Source organism: Tetrao urogallus, assembly GCF_951394365.1.
Source record: "Tetrao urogallus genome assembly, chromosome: 7".
In the NCBI taxonomy this organism is placed as follows: domain Eukaryota; kingdom Metazoa; phylum Chordata; class Aves; order Galliformes; family Phasianidae; genus Tetrao; species Tetrao urogallus.
The window spans coordinates 16,089,309-16,111,562 of NC_136820.1; positions in this window are offsets into that span (position 1 = coordinate 16,089,309).

Genomic DNA, 22,254 nt, shown 5'->3' on the forward strand with positions numbered 1-22,254 from the left:
CGACCTGCCATCACTGGAGAGGATTGGGTCCTCTAGCAAGATGGGCTGTTGTTTTGAGCAACGATCTCAGTCTCATCTTGGAGCAAGAGTCACAATCCTGACAGGCCTGGATGATAGCAGGTAGTTGTATGGGCAGTCCCCACGCTTTAGCAGCTGCCCACATTGTCTTTTGTCCAGCATGTCACAGAATCACAGAATCACCCGGGTTGGAAGGGACCTCAAGGATCATGTAGTTCCAACCCCCCTGCCTAGCAGGGCCACCAAACATACACATTTAGATCAGGTTGCCCAGGACCCCGTCCAACCTGGCCTTGAACATGTCCAAGGACGGGGCATCCACAACCTCCCTGGGCAGCCCGTTCCAGGGCCTAACCACTCTCCTTGTAAAGAACTTCCCCCTAACATCCAACCTAAATCTTCCCTCCTTCAACTTGGATCCATTTCCCCTAGTCCTGCTATTGTCAGCCCTTTTGAAGAGTTTACTCCCCTCCTGGGTGTAGGTTCCCTTCAGGTATTGATAGGCTGCAATGAGGTCACCCCGCAGCCTTCTCTTCTCCAGGCTGAACAAGCCCAACTCCCTCAGCCTGTCCTCATAGGGGAGGTGCTCCAGCCCCCTGATCATCTTAGTCACCCTCCTCTGGACCCTTTCCAAAATCTCTATGTCTTTCTTGTACTGAGGGCTCCACACCTGGACACAGTACTCCAGATGGGGCCTCACAAGAGCCGAGTAGAGAGGGACAATCACCTCCCTGTCCCTGCTGACCACCCCTCTCCTGATGGAGCCCAGGATCCCATTTGCCTTTCGAGCTGCCAGAGCGCACTGCTGGCTCATGTTAAGTCTCTCGTCCATCAGGACCCCCAGGTCCTTCTCTGCTGAGCTGCTCTCAAGGACCACTCCTCCCAGCCTGTACAGGTGCCTGGGGTTCTTCCAGCCCAAATGCAAAACCTTGCACTTTGCCGTGTTGAACCTCATTAGGTTCACCCAAGCCCAGCTTTCCAGCCTGTCGAGGTCCCTCTGAATGGCATCCCTTCCTTCCACCGTATCAACCGCACCACTCAGCTTGGTGTCGTCAGCAAACTTGCTGAGGGTGCACTCAATTCCCTCATCGATGTCATTAATAAAGATGTTAAAGAGCACCGGTCCCAAGACAGACCCTTGGGGGACACCACTTGTTACCGGCCTCCACCTGGACATAGAGCCATTGACCACCACCCTCTGTCTGCAGCCTTTCAACCAATTGCTTATCCATCGGGTCGTCCACCCATCAAATCCACTTCCCTCTAATTTGGAGATGAGGATGTCGTAGCTTCTGATGTAACCAATGGGCGATGTTCTCAGATGGTGAATTCTCAATCCATCGAACTTGGGCCATATTATATTCAGGATTCATAGGATATTCAGGATACCATCACTGGGTTCCTTGGTTATAACCATCCACACGGCTCTCAGTTCTGCCCATTGGCTGCTCTGACCATCCCCCTCATCAAACCAGATTTTCTTGGTGGAAGGATGGTAAGCTATTGCTCTCCACTTGCTCGGGTTGCCCTTGCTGGACCCATCTGTGTACCAGGCATCTTCAGGGATAGGATATTTTCCCTCCCGAACTGGACTCTTCTCTGGTGGAGCGACCAGTATTTCTTTTGGTGCATCACTGTGATATGTCACTGGGCCTAGGATTCTCTGGAGCTCTTCTTTCAAGGGTGATGAAGACAGGCTGCTCCTCTGGCTGAGGTAGGCGATCCATTATGCCACTGTTTGTGCTTGGGCCACCCCTGTCTTAGGAAGGTAGGTCAGATCTTTCACCCACCCCTGAATCGGCAGAGTGGTCTCGACTATAACTTCAGCCGTTTGAATTATTGGTTCTACTGCCTGTAATGCCGAATAGGCAGCCAATAACTGTTTTTCAATCATACTGTATCTTTCTTCTGCTCCATGCCAAACCTGAGACAGAAACCAATGGGGGTCTGAACAGAACTCTGGCGTTGCCACAGGCCCCAACCAAAGCAGTCTTGAGTAACATGAACGTCCAACTCAGCTGGGAGGGTAGGATTAAATATACCCAATGCCTGGGCTTGTTTAACTGCAAGTTTTGCTTGTTGGAAAGCATCTTGTTCTGTTTTCCCCCCAGTCCCATAGCTGCCCCTTTTTTGTGAGTCTGTATAGTGGCCTTAGCAGCTGCGCTAGGTGAGGTATAAAGGAACACAAATAAACCAATATACCTAGAAACTCTTGCAGCTGCTTTGATCTGTAGGGACCGGGAACGCCTGAACCTTATCTATGACAGCACTGGGTAGTACTTTGATCTTTCCTGACCAAGCCACCCCCAGGAATTTTACGGACAGGCCCGGACCTTGCACCTTCTGGGGATTGATAGCCCATCCCCTCTATTGTAAATAGGTGGTTAATGAATCTGCCACCTGTCCTACTGCCTCCAGTGAGTCAGATGTCAGCAGATCATCAATATAATGATATAGGTTAGCATCATCAGGTTTTCTCCAATCAGCCAGGTCACACGCCACTAGATTATGATAATATGCTGGTGAATGCACGTACCCCTGTGGCACCTGAAAGCTCCACTGCCTGCCTCCCCACATAAACGCAAACTGATCTTGCAATTCCTCAGCAATTGGGATACCGAAGAACGCATTTGCTAGATCTAGGACACAATGATAGGGTTTTTATCTCCCTACTTCATGTGTCCATTAGGGAGGCAATATTGGGTACGGCAGCATGAATAGGAGGCATGACCTTATTTAATTCTCTGTAATCTACTGACATTCTCCACATGCCATCCGACTTCCACACTGGCCATATGGGGGAGTTATATGGGCTGTGTGCAGGTCTTATAATGCCAGCTTTTTCTAATTCCTGCACCGTTCTCAATATTTCATCTTGCCCACCCAGGAGTCTATGCTGTCTCACATTAGTAATCTGGTACAGTTTCGGCAGGCAAACAGGCCCATGTTTCACAGGGCCTCTTAATATTGCCTGCACCGCCCAGACACTGATACACCTCTGTTGAAGTCTGAGCTCTCCCACGGTTGTCTGGAGAGCCAGACCCCATAGAATATCTATGCCTAGGATGTATTCTTGGACTGGGGCAATAGACACCTTGTACTCCCAGGGTGGAAAATGCCCAACCCCCAATTTTAACCATGTTTGGGTGACAGGAATAGTCTGTTCCCCAAGACCACCAATCATCACTCTGTCCCCATCAAATTTGGTCGGATCTCCGTAGATAATTGATGTTTTTGCTCCGGTGTCCACTAATGCCATAACTCTCTGAATATTTTTTCAGGACCAATAAATTGTTAATTCTATATAGGGCCTCTGGTCCCATCTGGAGGCCCTAGAGGGACTAACATCCCTTGTCACGCCATGAATTGTGCTAGGGCCAGTTCTTTTGCTTCCAGTGGCTCAGGCATTGTGGCCCGAGACACCTGAGGCAGCTTTTTTTTTTTCCTATTAGGAGCAATGAAATCTTCTAGGTTCTATGTCATTGTTGGTATCCTTTCTATAACCCTTACCCTGGATTTCTGTCCCAGAATCCCACAGTCTCAATAACCAAGCCGGCACACTTTCTCCAGGCTTCTGCCAAAATCGCTGTACTAAATCCATTAATTCTGTTGCTGTGTATGGCCGGGCTGTTACATGTAAATGAGTCTGGGCAGGGGGCCACTGATCAGGTGGCACCCCTGCCAGTCTGCCCTGTACTTTTTTTGTTTTCTGAGTTATGACAGGACGGACTTCTAATGGATCTGTCGAAATCGGATATTTGAGATCTAATTTGGATTTTTTATTTTCCTGATCAACGAAGCCTGTTGATTCAGGAGTCTGATCATTGTTTATTGAGGTGTTATGAACTTGACCTATTGGAAGATGCAGAATTGGTTTCTTCCCTGTTAATATGCCAAGTTCCTGCTCTAATTTTTCAATACGGTCTTTCAAAAGATGATTTTCATTCTCTAAAGTATTATCTCTTATTTCAGCACAATTTAAGGCACTTAATAGTGGCCATGCCACTGTGGAGGCAGCCAATTGTCTTTCTTTAGTGATCAGTACATCCTTGCTAAGTCCCTGAAAGTAATCTGCCATGCAATATGGGGAGATATTTCCCATAACATATAAGGGATCCCATTTTTCAATGATAACCACTAGTTCATAATAGGGAGATCCCACAAATCCTGGGATCTGCCCTAGAATCATTTTCTCTAGAGGAGTATTACTCTCCCCCTTGACCCATTTATAGAAATTCCAAAGAAAAGACATGATGTAAATTTCAGTATATTTGGCCTGCCTGGCTCATCAAGTGCACAATCAATGAATATTAAGATGTTATAATTACAAAATAAATGAGAGAATTTGCAAAGCAGATTATGATAACAAAAAGAGAATAGATAAAAAGCTTACCCCTATCCTGGGCTCACTTAGAAAATTCCAGCAGAGCAGACTCCAGGAGAGATCCTTCCTCACTGGTAGCCAGCTCTTCAATAGGTTAAGGAGGACTGGAGCCTGGCTTCAAACCCCTTCTGGCAACACAGGTGAATTGCCTTCACAGGTGAATTGCCTTCACCTGTGCTCCTCTGGCTGACTCATTGCTTGCCTCAGGTGATAAGTCAGAGGTTCAGCAGTTCCCATACAAAGATTAAACAAAGATTAAACCCCATTTTATTTTTTTGACCTGTGCAAATCCTTACGAAATTCTAATCAAAGTATTTTGTCTTGTTTTTGCATGAAATATATCACTTTTTCTTTTTTTTTTTTTTCTTTCTGATGAGAGATTTGTTAGCATATTGAAATAATTATGCTTTTGGGGGCAGAGTAGAGCAAAGTTGATTCATGAATGTGTTGGCATCTAATATATAGTTAGCTTTTGAATTAGTTTATCTTCATCTAAATCATAATATTATAAATGCACAGGTGCTTCCTGTTACAATTCATTGTTTTTGAACTTTTATGGAAATGGAGGCAAAAATAGAAGAAACATTACAGTTAAATACTGACTTAAGATTGCCTCCAGTAATTTGTCTTTGAATGCTAAATTAGCTGTACTCCTCAAAGACACAGCAATGAATTTGATGAAAACAAAAGATATTTTAGCTGCTATATATATTTTTAGGACTTTTTTTTTTTTTTTTTTTTTTTTTTTTTTTACTACATGTACTTGCTGTTAGTTCTAAGTGGAAGACCTTAGAAATGTCACAAACAATAGTTTTCTATTCTCCCTGTAACAGCCCTTCTCCTCTTTAACTTGTGGAAAAAGTAAGTTTTTGTTGTGCTCTGTTGAAAACCCAGACTAAGCACACGGGAAAAAAAAGGGGATCTTGTAATAACAGAGGAAAATTTTCTTTATTTTCTTTCTATTGGTTTAAAAAACTACTGTAAAGCACAAGCCTCTATAGATTTTTCTGCATTTGAAGAGAGAGTTGTTGAGTGCAGTTCTACACTTGACATTGGAACAGTAGTAATAACACCCAGTGAAAGAGCAGACTTCAGTTGTCAGCTGCTCATTTTATTTTTTTCTTTCTCAGAGCTACATGATTTGCCTTTAAAGATTTTTTTTTTTCCCAATGAAACCTCATTTCTCTGAAGTGTACAAGGCATTTTTTGTAAGCGCATTAATAACTTTCCAACTATACAACAGCTACATCACTTAGAAATGAAGATCAGAGAGTAGAAAGAACAAAGGTTACACATTCCTCTTCAAACCCAATTTATTGTAAGGTCCCCATTGAAATTTCTTGGCCATGCTATACGTTTTTTTCTCCAATATAAAATGCTATATACTAAGCAAAAGCTTTGAAAACTAATTTTGTTTGTACTTCTGTTTTTATGGAAAACAATAGGGTCTACACCAATAGTTTTACATGCATTAGAACTAATTTTTTTTTTTTTTTTTTTTTTTTATCTTACCCTCTAAATTCTGAGCCTTTCCAAATAAAAGAAACAAGTAATAGGCCAAGAATAATAAATGGTCATATTGAAACAAAATCTTTCTGTGATTTATGGGTCTTGGCTCTGACTTTGAGCTGTCATCACTACAAGTACTTGTGTTAAAAAGATGAGATATAAACTGCTGGGTCCAATTGAAGACTTCAAAGCTAATAAACAGGTTCCTGGGTAAATTGCCAAATCTCTGGAAATAAACTTTCATTAGATCTTTGAAGGGAGAAGAATAGAAAAGGGATAAGAAAAATAATATTGTATGTTTGCAGAGATAGAGTAGAGATGCAGGACAAAGAGAAGGGGACTTGCTGTGTTTTCATGTTTTGCTTTTCTAACAATCTCTGAGTACAAATCATACAGAACACAACTGTTCTCTCCAGTTGCAACATTAGGCTTCATCTCCATAGAATCTGTGTCTGCTGTGCTGTACAGACCTACTACTATAAATAAAATATGCTCTGAGTTGAAACGTAAGTTCTTGACGAGTAAGAACTGAGGAGATCAGGAATTTTAGTTGGGATGTTTACATCAGGCACTGGCAGAAATGAATAATTCTTAAGGGAATCAGTGTGTTTTATTTTCCCTTCAAACTTTTATGTTATTGAAGACTTATTAAAGGTAACAAGTAACTCTGCCTAAGAGTGTGTTAATTGTTGAAGCAATAAAGGAAATTTTGCTTGATTGACCATTGAAAATAGTGAATGCTGGAAAGCTTTTGGGAATAAGTGGAATATGAGAGCTAGGTCTCATAAAATCAGATTTAAAAGTAGTACAGGATTGGCGCACAACTGTATTTCTCTATTCTGCCCTGATGTTACCCCCCTCTCACTTCCTGACCTCTCGTTTGTGCATTAATTGTCCCTGAAAATAATCATGTTTGAAAGGTGTATACAGATTTCTCCACTTGCTCCTTCTCAAATGCACCTAAGCTTTTTTTAACATTCTCCTTTCCTTTGCTTCTCATGGAGACAATAATAAATTTTGGTCAAAATTTCATTGTGGTGTTATTACATTTTGCATAAAATCAGCAAATTAAACTACATTCTTTTGCACAAATGATTGGAGGACTGATTCTCGCAAACCTTCAGAAGTCTTCCCTTCTGTTTAAGAGAAAAAAAATACACTCTTACTGGCTGTGATGGCTATTCAAAACCATGTCAAAAGTTGCTGCAAATGTCTGGCAGTATTTGCAAAGTCTGAAATGCTGTGCCTGGGTGCAAACTATTGCAATGGTTCCAAGATGCCAGTGATACTGCTTTAAATATTTACACTATTGTGACAAATTTGAAGCTGCCTGTAAATATTTTATGAATGCTGTGGCTTAACAGGATTGTTGTGGTGTTGACTGCGTGAATATACAGAGCACATTCGTCAGGAAATTGGCTTAGTAAACAGCGTATACTCTAATCCTGATATGAATTTCTTAGGAATGTTTCAGTATATATCAGCTCCCTCAGTCTTGAAATGAACTTGTGACATTCTTGCAGGCTGACTCATGGTTTAGGCTGGATCAGAAAACAGAGCAGATAACAGAAAACTTGGATTAAAATAAAAAGAGAAGCCTTCAATGACAAAAGCTAAAGGGCAAATTTGGGGGTGTAGAATGGAATCCAGCCTCCTTAGATAAGCTAGAGTTGTAACTTTGGGATTAATTTAATGTATTGTTGACATTTACAGTGTCAGTATTTGTAGCTAAAATAATCAGCCTTGGCTGCATTTCTTTTTATATAATCAATGGAGAGTTATAGACTACTTCAGTACGCAATGTATAAGACCTATGCTAGACTTCTGCTTCTAAAGTTCCCATAATTATAAAAATACTTTGGGTACATTATCTCTGTTGTATACAATGCGGACGCTCACATGTCATAAACTGATTCTCACCTATACAAACTGCTATAATTTGGTAAAATTATGTTTTGCTCTGCTTTCTTCATACTGTTGAAAATTAAGTAATATATTGCTTCAAAAATACTTTTTGAATTTCTGAATCTACCTTTGCTCAAAACTCCCATAAGGAAGATCTTCAGGTAGTAATTATAGTCAGGCCTGCTGAGTGATTAAGGCTTGTAATCAGGCACTTGGAATAAGATTAAGCAAATTGCCTCTTTCTTGCTGAGAGGTGAACATGTCAGATGTAACACATTGTTATCCAGAAGACAGATAAGAAAGACTTCAAAGGAATGACTTGCTCTGTAGCTTCAAGTATATAACTATTTTATTTCTCAGTAACCCACTGCAGGTGCTTGTGTTCATTTACACAGAATAATTTAGATAGTGATGAACCAGCCCCATGCCAGCTAGGAGCAAGTTCCTAGCCTTGTCCAGTTTGATTGTGAAAGTTCCCAGATAAAGGGCACTATTCATCCTCTCTGGGCAGCTATTGCAATATTTTGTCATCCTCATGGTGAAAAATAATTATTGTGCTAATCAGAATTTTCTTTTCTGCAGATGTATTGTATTGTCTGTCATTCCAATACTGTGCAACTCCAGTTAATCTGACTGCTAATTCTCACTTTAGGTGAAAAGAAGAGTAAAACTCTCCCCTTAACTATCTACTCCTGAGAGTAAAACTCTCCCCTTAACTATCTACTTTTGAGACTGAGCACACTTTGATGTGATCTGACAAGATGTAGTCTGACAAGCGACATGTGAAGGGGAAGGATTACTTCACAGGACCTGCTGGAAACATTCTTGCTAATGGAGATCAGGATGTGATTGGCCCTTTTTGCAGCAAGGGCATACTGCTACTCTACCAAGACTACCAAGGTCCTACATACCAGCTGGTCAGCCTCCAGCCTATACCACTGTAGAGCTATTCAATTCAGATGTTGGATTTGACATTTGTTTTGTTGAAATTTATGAGATTCCTGACAGCCCATATTTCCAGTTTGTAAGGTTCCTCATATATTCCAGGAGATCAGAGGAGACCCTCTGATTTAGTATTGATTACAAAATTGTTGAATCCACTCTATCCTGTCATGTAGGTCGCATCAATTATTATTGGTGTAAGTATTAAACCTTGAGAGGTGCCATGAGTAACCTGGCACTATCTGAGCACTGCAGAGCCTGTGTATCCTGCCAGCCACATGTCCACCTAATTTATGTTTCAGTTACCCAAACTCTATATTTTTGGTTTGGCTTCACAATGCTGAAAGGCATATTAAAATCAAGGGAGCTATAGCAGGAACTTGTTAAGATGTTACTTGGTATCTCCTCTGATCCTTGCTCATGAAGGCACCTCACCAGTTCCCAGGCAAATCTCCACGCGTTTAACCAGCTTCTTTGTCTCAAGTACAGCTTTTCCTCCTTTCCTGTCCTTTTGGAAGAGCTCTTATAAATTCACTGCTGCTTTTCTACTGTACAAGCTATTCCACTACATCTGTGTGGCCTCAATGAGCTCATAGCTCTGCAGCTGTGCATAGACTTTTTATTTTTTTCTGTTCATTTCCCATGCTGTATGCATGTCTACAGGTATTTGAGGAGATCCCCAGAGAAACTGCTTTCACATGGGAAGCTGTCCATCAAACGCTTCCTCACTTTAACCCCTGTATCACTTTTTAAAAACAGCCTGTAGTTACCATCACCAACTTAACCTCATTTGCCGATCTAATTGTTAGATTAGAAAACATTTTAGTAGGGTTGCTTTTGTTCTACTTTGTCACATGGATCCTATCACACCCTGGCTGTACTTACCTTAGAGGAAAATCAGTTATAAAGATCTACACTAGATTTCCTGAAGTAATGGGTGAATAACTGTGTATTATGGGGAAACTAGAAACACGAATTGGTGAACACTTATCAATACATGGCTAGATATTATTTTTCTTGGAGAGACTGATGAGTTGTATAAAATTTAGGAGATGCTTGCCTAAGATACAGTCAGTTAGTACCAGGAACTAATACTCTCAGAAATCTTGCAAAGCTGTATTCTGTTCTTTTCTGTTTTCCATGTTCTGCCACTTTTCATGGTTCACTTTTTTTCTATGTCATTCTCACACAAATGTAGCAGACAAACTATATCTAAACCTAGTGGGATTTGAAAATGTCCAATACGTCTACTTCTGATTCAAAATGAGATCGCTACAGGAACCTAGAGTGTTTTGTGGATAAGTGCTATGCTGAAATAAATCGATATACAAGCTTTCTCTCTGTCTTATCAAACGTCCAACTATCTGGTGACAAAGATTACTTCTGTGAAAAGATTTTTCACAGACAACTCCATGTTGTCAGTCTTGAGCAAAGCTGACCAGAATGATACTTATTTTTTATTCTAGTTGAAACTCCCTATGTATATAATGAAACTAAGCATCTTCATCAAATTAAATAAAATGGGGAGATCTGTGTCTGGATCTCTTTCCTTCTGCAGAAAACAACACAGTGGAAAATGTACTTGCCTCCACATATTAGATGAGGAGGGCAGACATCTTCACAGGAAATGCTGTTTCTCCACTATCTGTTGACTTTGGGGATGAACCATCAGCAAGTGCTGGAATTTGTGCAGAATGACTGCAACATTTTATACAGTCTAACACATATTTGGTATTGAAGAGACCAGATGATTATTACACAACTTTAGGCAAACACGGCTTTGTATATCTGTCAGTGTCTCATGAGGCAGTTGTTTTCCTGTTCACTTCCTAGAAACACCATGATAAAAGTGACAGACCAGTAATGAAAGGACACCATGTGAGTAAGTAGACTAGTTCTATTCAGCACTGCTTTTCATTCCTGGGTAAGGTAATAGCTTTTTGTATTGTTGCTATTGAGCAGCTGCCAAATAATTCTAGCTGTAAGCTGTGAGTACTGTACAGGAAGTAAACAGAAATGAAGATGAAGAAGCTAAATGACCTCCTCTGTTACATTTCACTGTTTTAAAATCTAGTATACGCAGCATCTAAGGCAAAAGAGACCAGAACTGCCATGCAGTGAGAGAAAGATGCACTAACTTGTCTCTGGGACATATAATGCCGACATGTTCTTAAAAAGCAAGAAGTAAAAGTTTTATAGGGAAAGAAAGTCTCAATGACCAAATCCTAATTAGACTATATGAGCTGTAAAAAATGTGTATTTGTACTTTATAGAAATATATTTCTCTAACTCTTTTCACAAAAATCCCAACACAAATTACATGGCTTACATTTACAGAATTACATTTAACTGGAAGATTGTTTCCAGAAGTTTGCTTATAATCCCTCAAAATACACGAGATAATAGGAAATTATATTTGCCTTCCTCATGAAAAATCAAACCAACGCTATCAGTCCAGCCTGATGAAGAAAGCAATCAAATAGCCCTAAACTCTGAAATTGTTGATATGTGTTGTTCTGTATCAGCCAGACCCATTTCATCACTTATTTTCCTTCTCTTTTTTGTTTTGTCCAGAATAGGTAGACTTAGATACACAAAAGTCAGAGGAAATCAATGAGAGTTGAAGAAAAATCAATTGCTGAGACCAGGATGAGTATAGATGAAGTCCAATCTTCAAAAATCTTTTAGAAATATTTGGCTAGTGGAATTATTATTTCAAAGTATTTCTGTACTCATCTTCTGTTATCAATCTATTGCAGACTGTGAAAACCTTAAAGTGGAGATCTCAGAATTAATGTCCAGGAAAACAGAACTGAAATCTGACAATGTCCTCTGGATGCCAATAGAGGATAAGAAAAATTATTATGCAACTTCTTCACGGGTTCTTTGAGTTTAGAAAACAGTGACATGAGGAAATATGAAAAATATTCCTCTGAAATTTCTCTGAGAAAGTACACCTAACTAAAGAGGGATTTTGATGCAATCTGGTTTCTGGTTTGACTGGTGTGACTCAAAGCTTTTTGCTCCTTTTTCAAATGTCCACCTAATTAAGCACAGCTGTGTAGCGGCACATAACTAACCAAGAAATGAGCATTTTGATAATTTCATAATTCTAAAAGATCTCTTAAGCATCTCGTGTGAAAATAGCAGCCACAGTACTTTTAAAGATCAACAGTGAATCATATGTATCATACTGTGCTGTCTCCAGGAGGCATTTATAAAAACACACTTTCAAGAGAAATCAGTAAAGGTTCCCTCAACTGTAACTGTCTTGTAAGATAAACAAAATGTGTTTGGAATAGAGACAAACTTTTCCAAGCTGTTCCAAAAACGAGTTCTTGTATTTTCACTAGTCTACTGCCAATGAAGACTTCATATTTTTCTATTTCATAACAATAATCTCTACATCAGTTTTCCATTTGGGAATCTGGCCAGTGGAAAAGTATATCAGCTTATGAAATACTGTGAAGTAATTCAGTAATACTCTGAACTACTTCACAGTATTTCAGCTTTTTATGAACATCCTGTTTGCGATTTCAGTCTTCATCTTTACATGTTAAGAGGGCTGATTCTTCACTGATCCATATCCTCAGAGGGTATTTAATTGACTGATAAATGCATTGATATAAGTCTGTTGAGTCACCCTTTTCTAAAAAAAGGATTCAATTAGAGATTGGTTTTCTTTTTGATTCAGATTCAAAACTAAATGGGAAGTCACAAATTCTTGTGTGCAAGTTTTAAGCAGGATCAGAAATCTGACCAGTATTGCTCAAATGGGCCCAAACTTTGGCATTCTTGATTCTTGAACGAACTAAAATCCTAACCTCAACCCCAGCTATCTGAAACCTTGTTCTAGCATTTGAATTTAATTTTTATGTGAACAGTCTCCTCAAACATCTCAATTGATTCTATATCAATTTTGTAGTTCAGAAGTGTTTCTCACATACCTCTAATATTCTGTCACAAAAAATGGGCGCTTTTTGTAGCTTCCACAGAAATATATGGAAGGCATTACTTTTGGAGCGACCTGCATATTTTCATCTATTTTATTTACTTTGTGTGAAGTTTTGCGAACAAAAATGTGGTTATTTAGGCATTCTGGACTTGTTCTGAAAATATAAACCAGACCAAGAGGTCCTTCAGCTACCCACTGCCACAAGCATTGCCCTGGGTAGGGCACTAAATGCACTCTTACCTTTTAAATCTATTTATTCCAAAAATAAATACAGATCTCCAATTTGAATATACTCTTTCATATACAGCATCCAAGAAATGAGAATGATGTCACTAGTTTGGAAAGGAATGTATTTGCAGTATAGTATGTTTTATCTAATTTCTCTGTATGTCTATCCACAATTACTGTTTTTTGAGTAGTATTTGTGCATGGTGTCTTGCCCTCTGGACACTTCCCTATCTTTGCAGCCCTCCTTTGGGCACTTTTAGTAGTTCCATGTTTTTTATTTTAAATGCTGTGGCACCAAAACCTACACAAAGTACTTGAGGTGAGGTTTCACAATCATTTCTCAGAACAAAACCAAAACATAAGTAGATAAAAAGTAAATAGGGCTATGTAAGAATTTAAAAAATAAAGTATCATTGCCATAGTTGATGCTTCTCAAGAAAAGCAATTTTTTTTTTGTTTTGTTTTTGAGTGAATCATTCGTACAGAATGATAACTAATAATCAAAATACTGAAACTTTCATTTCTTTTGCTGACTGTGAGGTCACAATAAAGGCTTCCTCAGTAAGAAAACTGCAAAAAAAAAATTCTTAATAAGTACATCTGTATTTTACTCATGTATTCCTCTGAACTCGCTGAAAACATTAGGCTTTTCATTATGACCTTTCTTACGCTCACTTTAGATTGATCTCAGAAATAACTTTCCCTGTTGCAGGCCTTTAATACCTTTTAGCAGCTTTTAATACCTGAGCAGCAACTAGCAGTATTTTGTCTGGATATTTCAAAACTCATCATGTTTTCCAACTTCAGTTAATAAATCTAATTAATATACAGCAGTTTGAATTTCTTGTGTTTCCTGTAATCTTGTGCATGGGATATCTTAAAAACTTGTTGCTTGGACCTGAGAGGGATCCCTTGCAGAGGGGTTATGACATCAAATGAAAAATTACGGTCATGGCAGGTTCTAAGCATTTTTCAAGTCAAAATCCAAATTAATTATTATCTTTGAATACAGTTTCTCTTCTGCTGTAAATATTTTATAATGCAGTTAAGTCCCATGATGCTTACAGTTGAAGGATTAGAAGACATCCTTGTTCAAATTTTTTTCCACATAGATGTCTTAATTAGTCTATTAACAGTCTTTTTCTTTATAGCTAGACTGGCACTTGCCATTTTTTTTTTTTAATTTTAAATAATACTTTTTACCTCCTTCTGTTGCACACTGATCTAAATGCTGTAACAAAGAATTCTCACGCTTTAAACTTTGAGAATATTATGCACTACATTGACCACCAAATAAACAGAATAAAAGTAGGATAATAAAATGAAATTTTAAAGATTTTTTAAATTGTTTTTGGAGAATAGAGTAAGAAGTTGAGTGATTACAAGATATTTATTAAAGTAGGAAGGACAGATTAAGAAGTGATTTTTAATTATTAAAGAGTTTGTGCCTATGGCTCTGGAATAATTAAACAAGTCAGAGGAGGGGTAGCAGTTGAATTAATGATTTTTAACATTAGTACAGCACTTCAAAGCTCTTTAAAAAAATGAATTAATTGAATTTAGTGTGTAACTCCCAGGAAATGATTTCCTCAGTATTTATAACCTTCCCTTTCTGTGCTTAGATGATCTGTAGGCAAATTTATGACTCTGAATGCATTTCTTGCTCATTCTCTTATGATAAATCTTGTACCAGTGATATTAAAATATATTTACATATCGAATACCCCAGAACAGACTTTGAGTGGTGTTACCATGGGGGTAGTGTCTGTATGCTATAACTGATAGCCACAGATAGACACAGATAGAAGTAATTGTTGCCGCTTTGAATTCTAGAGGAAGAAATAGCATGTATGCAGGACTAAATTCTTATAAACCAGGTCATATTTCTGGACTATGTTGTTTTATTCATTGTTCTATTCTTCTTTTTTCCCTTATGATGAGTTTTTTAATCATTAATTATAATTTGAGTGTTGCTGGGTGATGGAGATGTATGTTTACTTTGATCAAATTGCACATATATTTAATAGCATTTTGAATAGAAGGTACCAAATTAAGGTAATTAATGTTAATCATACAGATGATAGTGTCTTTTTTCTGCTGTAGGTATGTGGTCAGGACTCCTACTGTCCTGTAACAAACCCTCTGCTCTTTTATGCTGGTGTAGTCTGAGATACCACCCATATGACTTCTAAGAAATGACAGGAGTGCTGCTCCAACTTTTCTTTATGAAGTCAGCTACAATCTCAGCTAACAGCCTTATAAAAACTATGTTTTTGTGCCTCTTCCTGGTCAGCCTACCATTACGGCTGAAATAGCAGCAGGCCTCTCCAGGGCAACAGCAGTGATATAGCAGGATGCACAAGCAGAGAAGTGGCCATATTAGGACTCCTTTAGCTTGGAAGGAATTTGCAGATTCAGCACAAGTTACATAAAGTCAGGAGTGGAGTGAGAGACAGGGAGGTGAAAAAAAGCTACATATGTTGTTTGCAAATCTAGGTGATGAATGACTCCTCACAATAATTCTTACTAAGTAAGAGGTATCTCTGTTGTTGAAAATGTGACAGGATTGCCAACAAAGGCTTTCATAACAGAAAGATGATGTTGATGGAGATCTGTACTAAGAAGTAAAGCTAGTTTCAGTTTGTCTTCTTACTGAACAGACGACTAAAAAAGCTAGAGTAAGGGTGTCTTTGAAGAAAGACACACTAGGAAGCCCGATCTTTTCTTAGCTTACAACACTCACAGCACAGCAGGATCAGGCCAAAGAATAGAAGGCAATATCAAAGTGCCTTTCATACCTGGATGCTGCAGTAGTGCACAAACTGCTGGCAAAGGATAAAGTCTGCTCTGCTCTGTGCTGAGACAGAGTGATATTTTACCATATTTGGAGCAGGGAAATCAAAGTCTCTTTGAATCATTCATAATAGCTCCCCTTCAGGCTGGGGACACAACAGCTCTGTTAGGTCATAATATTCCTGCTTAAATGGTCAGCCCAAGGTCCTACAAAGAGTCAAAGGCAAAAGTATTATAGGAAAGAGTGAAGGCCCTCATTCTGCTGCATAGCTTAAAAAATCTTGTTTGTCAGTGAAGGGCAAAGCTGCTAAACTAGTCATCATACTTTTCTCCTTTAAACTGTTCTAGCGCTAGGAGGGGAACAGAGTTTGCAGTTTGTATAAGGTTAAAGTATAAAGTATAAAGGTTTTCAAAACACCACTTGTGGAAGTGACAGTGACAGTCCCTAAATGTGGCAAAGTAATCCTCAGCACAGGCAGCAGAATTGTGAGAAGTAAAATTGGAAGGTTTTGTAGAGAAGATTCCAAAACAGTGGGGTGTGAACATAGTGAGGGAATGTGTGGAAAATATAAGGGTTGTAGTTATCCTAAGGATAGGTGATTCAGTTACCCGTTACACTGACAGGCAAACTTCTACCCTTCCATAATGTTTAAATATAAGGCTAAGAACAAAAATTCACTGCATATCTTTCAATAAAACATATTTCTTTTTTATTCTGTTCACTGAACTAATGAATTATTTACAGCACTGGGGCCTTTAACTTTGTCCTGTGCCCACAATTGCAAGAATACTATCCTACACCTATACTCCTCTACAGCACATTATTATTCTGGAGTCAAAGATAGTCCTTTGTGTACTGCATAACTACTCGTTATTGCTACCTATTAGTTACAAAAATATATAAGAGTTATTATAGCAATAGACAGAACAGTAAACAATCATACAAAGATAGATCAAAGTTAAAGAAAAATGTTAGTAGTTACTACTGGCTAGAAAATTACTGCTAGCTAACAAGCTAAAACAAAGATTCAGAAAGCCGAGAGAAATCAAGCCTGACAAGTCATACTTCCAAGAATTTGTAACACTAATACAAAACCTGTCACTAGCTATGGTAATAATGTGTTACTTGGATCATGAGTCTGCAACACACAAACACATATAAAAGCACAGATGTAAACACACAGACATATATTTGCACCTCAAATGTAGGAAATAAGTAAAGGTATGAAGCAGACAGTCCCTATTACCAGAGGACTGCAACCAGTAAATAAAGCACACTGATTTTTACCAAGTCAGAAATATTGGAGAAAAATACACCAATTACTTTTTGTTATATATGTTCAGATTGCAATTAACAATTTGTATTCATGGATCATATTCTCCTGTGTCTAATATGTACTATGCTGGAGTATAACCCTTTAAAATTTAGCTTCAAGTCTTAAGTTAAGCTCAAAATATTTACAGGTTAAAAGTTATTTTTGCCATTTATCCACGGACAAAAAAGTGCATATTTTCTGGTACATCTAAAACCAAATCGTGACTCTGATAATAATGATCTTGAATTGATATGCAATTATATTTTTAAGAGGACAAATTAAACCTCATCTTAAATTTTTAATGTCTATGGATTTTACTGTACAAAGCAGAAAATTCTCATAAAGTGTGCATATCATAAAACAAATTTTATTGGATCTGAACAGGTAATATTTCTCTCTGAAAAAGAACTCACCAAGTTAGTTAAACTTATTATGAATTAGATAGAAGAGGATGGAGGGGAACTTTAGTATTAAACCAATGACAAGAGCAAAACTCACTTGTGAAGACCATATTTAAATAACAATAAAAAAGAACAAATTTATTTTCTATGCTGAAAGAACAGTGCATTAGCATTTTTCAACTTAATTTTCATTGAAAGAGCTACATTTTCAGATCTGATTTTCCTCAGTTTTGTGGGCTATGACTGCTAGAATGACTTCTAGAGCACTTGAACAATTTATCTACAAGGGCTACTCCAAAAGTAATGCCTCCTATTTTATCATATTGGCCCACAACATCAGATGTGGATGTTGGTGGTATGACAGTAGAGGTTGAACCTTCCTGACAGTATTCCATTATGTTTTGTTGCTGTGTGACAGATGGCTGCAGAGGGGCCATCTGTCAAAATGACATCTGACATGGAAGTGCAGATGAAGCAAAAGTGTGGAACTGAACTTCTCCACGCAGAAAAAATATCACCCATTGATACTCACTGAAATTTGCTGAATGTTTACAGAGAGCAAACAGTGGATATGAGCACAGTGAGGAGGTGGATGGTGTATTTTAGCAGTGATGACAACAACACTGAATCAACGCTGCTGGTGAATATTTTTACTAGCATAGTATTCAGGCTCTTTTCATAGCTGGCAAAAATGTTAATAGCGGTGGCTATATTGAAGAACAGCATTTTTTAGCTGAAAAAACTGCTCTATTAAATAGTATTTTTGTGCTCTTTGTATCTGTTGTAGTTTCCATGGAAATAAAAGGGAGGCATTACTTTTGGAGAGACATATGTAAAATTATAAGTTTGGATGATAAAGATGGAGGGATTGGTACAATACAGAGTAAACTATGAGCATAATCCTAGAGAAAAATTCCATTAAAATTACATAAACATACCATCAACCTACTAGATGACTGAAAGTTTATGGTCAGCTTTTAAAATAAAGTGGCAGGTATGGAACCTGAATTCTCTGAGTGCAATTTTTTGAGAGTGTCTTGTTTAACCTGGACCTCGTTACCTGGACCTTTTTTTTTTTTTTTCTTTTTTTTTTAATTTAAAAATCAAGCATAACTTGAAGAAAATGCAGCATAAGCGTAAATGTAAAGACCTAATATAGAAGTGAAAATTATGAAAGTAGAAAAGTGTATAACCTTACACAGATACTGTGGAAGTGGTAAATAATGATAAAGAAAGGTCTTCATGGTTAGCTAAACCAAAGCATTACATGACCGTGAAATGCAAAGTCACACAGAGAAACATAAACTGTACTTGCAGGAGAGAATTATATACTTCAAAGGAGCATGATGAAAAAGATTTGGAAACTGGTGGGTGATAGCAACTCAACAGCTAATCACAAAAGCCTGATGTGATAAAATGTAGTCAATGAGATGAAACAAACCCAGGTCTAGAGAAACTCACACAAGGAGGAAATTATTTCACCATGGTGAAGAGTCCCTCAGTCTGACACCTGAGTAAAAAAGGACTGATAATGCAGGAAAGGATCTAAAAAAAAAAATATCCTGAAGTATTAAAGAGGAGAAAAATATGTCTTATAGAAAAACTCTTCAGGTGCTCCACAGACTTAACATATCAAAGGGAAGGTTAAGGAGTGTCTTTCTCTAAACCTTAAGTGTCTTGAAGTCTAGGAAGTAGAAATCCAGTAGCAGAGACTTTTTCCACCTGAGTAGCAGACAGAATTTAATGACTTGTAGAAAGAAAAAAGAGAAATGCAGTGAAAATAAAATGCACTTTTATAGCAGTAAAGGTAACTCCTTGAACCTGCATGCAAGGATTTCGTAGTTATCATGAGGAATTTTAAACCATACAAAGATATCAGTATAAGGAAAGCATTATGTTACCCAGAACTTGGCCTATGTGATGACTAAGCTTCATTTTGGTCATTTTATATATAAATATTCTATAAATATTATTGCAGAATTGATGTAGAAAAAAGAATGACACGGGATCTTGCACAAATACCTCATAATGTGTCTCATCTACCATCTTGTAACAATGCAATTAATGTATTCTTATACTTTTCAGTGCACTGAAATATATTCATAAGAAATAGTTAAATTTTAAAAGATGGAAAGATGGAGGCAGATAAACTGACAAAACTTTAGACTCTTATAATGAACTAGACTACAGGACAAAAAAGTCTTATATGAATCAAAAATACCAATGTGTAGGGCAAAGGATCTTGGTTACATATGGTTACATATGAAGATTTTATTTTGAAAAACTAGAATCAGTTTAGCTTAACTGCATAATAAATTGGAGATACTTAAAGAGAAATTATATGTTTGAACCTGTAAGAAGTGTAACATAAGGACTCCTCCACATATCCATACAAATTTTGAATCTATAACTTCATATTGGTCATATTGAGACAGAATGAAGTAGCGTAGTTTTTCCTTTATTTGTTATGATCTTCGCTGGAGTTACATTGATCTAGTCGAAAACAGTCTGATAAGAAATTGGAAATGATTTAGAAAAGAACTAGACTGATGCGAGTATTACAAATATCATTAATTGTAGATTAAGCAATAAAAAGTTGAATTCAGCTAGTATGATTAATATAAACTTTTAAATACTTTTAAATTGATCAAAATATAAGAAAATATTCTCAATCCTTTTTTTCAAGACAGAGAATTGAGTAATAGCTAAATAGGAGAGACTGTCATGCTACTAACAGTAATGTCTTGCAAAATTTTTCTTGCACAGCAATATACTGAAATGTTACAAGAATTGTTTGAAACCATAGTTGTTGGGATACTTATGCATGCTTTCAATATGCTGCCCTGACTTATTTTCTACTGAAATATCTTCAAAATATGTACATTAGCACTTGTACCCTATCGTTTAAGTTTCATTGGCTTTGATGTAATTCCTTCAATGTTGGTAACTTAACAGTAATTTCAGGCTAAATTTCTGGAAGTTTTCTATGTGCATATGCTAGTCAAGAGAAATTGGGGTGATGGTACTCCCTTAGTGATCAGCTTTCTGAGTAAATTTATTCATAGTAAGAGATAATGTCTGGACCAAGGTCAGGAAATCTAAATCTCTACAGGAATAGCTGTGTGCACATGGCTAAGGAGATAATTACACCTGAATTTAAATTTAAAAAAAAAAAAAAAAAAAAAAAAGAAAGAAAGAAAGAAAGAAAGGAAGAAAAAAAAGAAAGAAATGGACTCAGGTCAATAATTATTTCAATTCTTTGACCTGAGAGAATTATTGCAAGCCCAAATAATGTTGGAAACTCATTAAAAGCCTAAAGGATTCCAGTCTCATTTGAATTTCTGTTTGAAAATAAGAACAGCCATGCCCTGATGTTTTCCATTCAGCAAACACTAGATCGAAGGATGTTATAATTCTATGGGCAGAAAGATAACAGGGAAGGAAATCATGGAGGATAATCATAGGGATTTGTTGGGCATGGAAAATTTAAGGACTTTTCTTTTGTGGATGCACATGTTTGTGCATGCATATGCACAGCATTTACTACCAAAAGATTTCTGAATTCTTTGCAAAGGCAAAGATTTCCCTGTCAGTTTGTGTGGAGCTCTGGAGCTATGTTTACCAGGCTTGCTAAAGATAGCTTAGGGCTTTGCGGGAGGCCCAGCACTTCCAAGAAAGAGCTTCAGATTACTGCCTCTACTGTTGCAAATCAACCAATAACAGTCCAGACCAAAGCCTAGGAGAAATTTGTTTTGAAATTGTTCAGAGCCATTAATAGTAAGAAAGCAATCAGTACAAATCAAGATAAAAAGGAATTATCATCAGAACACAGGCAACAATGACAAAAAAAAAAAAAAAAGAAAATTCCTGGAACCTCTCTGTTGCAGTTTGAAGAGTTAATCACAAGACATTTCTCCCTCCCCACAGGAGAAGGGAAGGAATATGAAAAAAACACTCAATTGAGATAACAGAACAAATTTATTAAAAGGAATATGAGATAATACGGAATAATTAGGAATAATAAATCAAATGAACAAAAAACAAAGGAGGAGAGAGAGTCCGAGATTTCACTGGCAGGCTCTCATGGCTGGCCTCCTAGAAGGGCAGAGAGCTCTCCCCCCAATTCACCCAGAACTGTAAATCACATGAGGAGTACTGGAGACTTCTGGGAATCTGTCTTTTCAGCAAATCTTCCTCCAAGAGAGCCACAACTGACATTAGAATAGCTGGAACTGCTAGAAGCACAGGACCCAAGGAAGTACTCCTCCCCAGCACTATGCTCCAGCATCAAACAGCTTGCTGCATCATGTCATGATATGAAATACTGATAAAACCAGGGCAGTATCCACCCCTTATTCCATATCGTTACATCATGCTTAGATTGTACAACACAAGTATGTACATTGCAAATTATAACAACAATAATTAAAATTACATACATATGTACATACAACTACTGACAGTTTTCTCCCAGCATCACATTCCCCTGAGGGAACTGAATGTTCCCATTTTCTTGCATTATAAACTCTCCAACAGGATTGTATTTCATGTTATTTTATTAGAGACAACTAGTAGCTCACTTTGTACTACAAATCCCCTAGATTAGATTAGAAGATGAAAAAGTTTTTAATATGTTGAATTCTTCCTTCTCTTAGGGAAAACAGAAACAAAACACGAGAAAAGTAATGATGGGTACAATCTCCAAAAATTTTGTATTAGCTATTTGCTCTCTGCTCACTCACCACTACTTTTCTCTTTTCTCCAGTGTGCTTGCATCTGTACACATAAAATTTCACTTGGAAA